The 4,093-nt window shown below is 44.4% G+C and overlaps 1 pseudogene across 1 annotated transcript; it reads right to left on the minus strand.

Annotated features, from left to right (window-relative positions):
- Positions 1–1,613: 1,613 nt before the first annotated feature.
- On the minus strand, positions 1,614–3,135 carry LOC311620610 (protein EURL homolog; annotated as a pseudogene). Its single transcript has 2 exons — positions 2,984–3,135; positions 1,614–2,227 (listed from the first exon to the last, which is right to left on the minus strand). The product of its transcript is annotated as a protein EURL homolog (transcript).
- Between the last annotated feature and the right edge of the window lie 958 nt (positions 3,136–4,093).

Consider the following 4,093-nt stretch of genomic DNA (forward strand, 5'->3'; position numbering starts at 1 on the left):
AAAATCTAACTGACTCTCTATCCCTCTCCCTTCCTCTCTGTAAAAAAAAAAAAAAATCAATAAAATATATATTTTAAAAAATAAAACTTATATATATATATAAAAAAGTACAGAACAACCATCATTCAAAACCACCTGAGCCGAAGCCGGTTTGGCTCAGTGGATAGTGCGTCGGACTGCAGACTGAAAGGTCCCAGGTTCGATTCCGGTCAAGGGCATGTACATTGGTTGCAGGCACATCCCCAGTAGGGGGTGTGCAGGAGGCAGCTGGTCGATGTTTCTCTCTCATCGACATTTCTAGCTATCTATCCCTCTTCCTTCCTCTCTATAGAAAATCAATAAAATATATTAAAAAAAAACACAAAACAAACAAAAACCGCCTGAAAGCTGGCGGAATGGACATCCTACAACTAGAAAAGTAAGGAAGAAAGCATGTTGCCCTAACTGGTTTGGCTCAGTGGATAGAGCATCGGCCTGCGGACTGAAGGGTCCCAGGTTCGATTCTGGTCAAGGGCATGTACCTTGGTTGTGGGCACATCCCCAGTAGAAGGTGTGCAGGAGGCGGTTGATTGATGCTTCTCTCTCATTGATGTTTCTAACGCTCTGTCCCTCTCCTTTCCTCTCTGTAAAAAAAATCAATAAAATATGTTTTACAAAAAGAAGAAACATGTTGAGACTCATAGGGGGCGGAGGTGCCAGGGGGCGTTAGGGGACCCAGACACATACGGGAGGAACTGGATTGTCTGACGTCAGGGCAGGAAGTAGGGGGCAGCCTCCTACCGAATGGAGGTGCTCGCAGCGGCCATTGTTCCTGTGCCGAGGCCGCCCCTGTCCGGGCTGACAGGAAACCATACCCCAGTCCTCAGAGACCTGGAGCACACTGTTTGCCCCTCCGCGGTGTTTCCCTGAGCCCCTGCCCCATCTAATCTGCAGCCCCACCCAGCTTTTCCATATGAATCAACTATGTTTAATGAAATAGTGTAGTTAAGTAGTCATGTGGTAAAAGTTAGAAAATTTAGTAATTATGGGAAAAAAGGATTCCAAGAAGACTAGAGTGCAATGATCTGCTTTATTTGACAAAGATGTTAAACACTGCTTCGAAGCTTTGCAAATTTAATGACCCTGAAAAGAATGGACCATAACTTCCTTCAACTTGTGCAACATTTGTTTGCCTGGCAGACCAGTAAACGGTAGGGCACAGGAAGTGTAAGTTTAGTTCTGTTGTTTATGGGTTGCATGACTTTAATCCTGTTCGCCCCACTTGCAGACATAGTAACTTGAAGCCATTCTTGCAAAGCTGTTTGATGGCCATAGGGTGGACAAGGAACTCTGAGGCCAAAAAATCTTTTTCTTTTAAAAAAATATTTTTTATTGATTTCAGAGAGCAAGTGAGAGGGGGAGAAAGATAGAAACATCAATAATGAGAATCATTGATCGGCTGCCTCTTGCACACCCCCTATTGGGAATTCAGCCCACAACCTGGGCATGTGCCCTTGACTGGAATTGAACCCAGGATCCTTCAGTCCACAGGCTGACACTCTATCCACTGAGCAAAACCAGCTAGGGCAAGAATCTTTTTCTTGCACTTGGTCAGAACTTTGCAGCCAGTTGCTTTACTCTCTGCCGTAACGCGGTTGCTGGGTCTGGGCTTTAGCCTGTGGGTCAGGGATTGTCTCTTCTTTTCTCTGTGCCTGGTCATGACTATGGGGCCACAAGACACTTTTGTGGCATGAAGTGGCACCTGAATCCTGTAACAGAGCAAGCCCAGAACCTAATTTTCCTCTGCTCGGATGTTCTTTGTGTGAAGCCTGAGCGGCCACTGCACTTCCCATCCACCCACTTTGCCGAATACTTTGGTCCTTGGGAATCAAGCTGTGGGAGTGGCTTCTGTCTGGCGTATGCCTGAAATGAAACAGGTGGTGCTGGGAGTTTTAGAACATTTACAATCTGAGTCCACATCCTTATTTTCTGTGTGGTATGCAATCCAGTTTATCTTCTTACTCAAAATGGTTTTAACAACTTCTCAATAAGTACTTTTTGAAAGCTTTAGATCAAGGACAATTCTGGCTTGCAATCAAATGGTATTTTTCAAAGCAGTCTTTATGGCTCTTTAATGATATGGTGTGCAAGAGATTAGATTGGTACTTTCTAAATATTTAGCTCTAAGTAAACATGGCAGAAAGAAAGTGTTTCTTTGCCTGTTACTAGTTGACAAACACTGCAAATGCTGTCATCACAAACGGTTCCTCTTTATTCACAGTGCCTGTCCAGCTCAGTGTACACCGCAGCCCTTCCGTGCATTGGGCTCCTGCCGTACGTCTTTATTGTAAAACATTGCTGCACACCCATGAGTGGTTGGGAAGTCATATTATGAAAAATGACAGAGTAGAATAGAGCCAGTGTTTATAGCTATAGTGGATGAATCAAAGGAAGAAGATTGGATCAACACCATTAATGTATCCCTAACAAAGGCAGAAAAGTCCAGACAGTTATAAAATTATATTAGCACAGAAAATTTGGCTCAGAGGTTGAGCATCTAACCATGGACCAAGAGTTCACTGATTCAAATCCCAATCAGGGAACATGCCTGGGTTGCGGGCTCGATCCCCAGTAGGGGACGTGAAGGAGGCAGCTGATTAATAATTCTCTCTCATTGATGTTTCTATCTCTCTCTCTCTCCCTCTTGTTTCCCCTCTCTCTAAAGTCATAGAACATATTTTTAAAATTATGTTAAGTTCAGACATAAAATTATATTAAGATAGACTTCAGCTATAAAGAAGTGAAGAGGTTGACAAGTCCCCTCCTCAAACACAGCTAATGAAACGGAACAAAGTTTTCAAAATCACTTATTTCAGGGTGCTGAGAATCTACAGGGCTCAGCGCACAGCAAGTTGAAAACTGTATATTCGTTAAGGATTGCTGAGCAATGGAAGGCTTCCCCTGAAGAACTGGTGTTCTGGCCTCGGCTTCCTCCTTCTACAACCGAACTTGTAGGAGCTGTTGTCCCATTAGGGTGGTTGTTAGGAACTCAGTTCCTTTGTCCTGCTCCACTTCACCAATTGTCCGGTCTGAGCTCTCCCTCTGCCAGGGACTGGACCTCCTGGGATGCCTGGTATCAGAAGACAGAGAAGCCATGAGGACGTGTGGGTATATAAGAGAGTCTTCATTGGCCAGTGGCCAGGAAGCCATTGCTAACAAGGAGCCATTAGACAAAGCAGTTCTTCAAAGCAAAGTCCCGTTAGGTAGCCACACACTGCTAGGTAACAGCACATCTTTCCCACACAACGGCAGCAGCCTCTGTACCTACAGCAGCCTCACATGACAGTAGCTTAGCCTGACATGGAGCAGCCATCGGTTTCTGCATAGCAGCCGCACCCGAGCTGCCTCACTAAGCAGCCGCACGCTGCCGGAGGGTCAGTCACAACCTTACACTGTTTAGGCAAAAGAGGCTTCTTTCTAAAAGAGGGATCTCAGTCTTTTGGGCTGTAGAAGGGCATGCTGTGCAGTGACTATACAGATTACGGTGGCCTGGCACCTGTGTAAAGTCCTTGGACACCCTGAGTAAGATTCCCATGCTCAGAGTGGCCTTGAGCATCTGGCGTATTCTGAATAGGCTACCCACAGTGGTGTTGGCTGTGAAAACCAGCAGCTTTGCTGCAGCAGGAGGCTAACTTGATTTGGAGCAGCGGTTGGAAAACCCAAGCCCAGCAAACAGAAAATAACTGCAGCTCTTTTAGCTTTAGGCTTTGGTTGGGGCTGAAGGCAGATAGGAGGACCATCCAGAGATAAACTTTATTGAGATATGATTGACACACATCACTGTGTAAGTTTAAGGTGTATAGCATAATGGTCTGACTTACACATATGTATTGTAAAATAACTACTGCAATTAGTTTAGTTAGCATTTATCATCTTACCTAATAATAGACAAACATGCAAATTGACCGTACCTCTGCTATACCCACAGCCAATCAGAATGAGTATGGACTTATTTTGTTGATCAATTCATTTTGTTCATTAAATTCCACATATAAGTGAGGTCATGTGATACTTGAATTTCTCTGACTGGCTATTTCACTTAGCATAATAGTCT

This window comes from Pipistrellus hanaki, assembly GCF_964339955.1.
Source record: "Pipistrellus hanaki genome assembly, chromosome: 1".
NCBI lineage: Eukaryota > Metazoa > Chordata > Mammalia > Chiroptera > Vespertilionidae > Pipistrellus > Pipistrellus hanaki.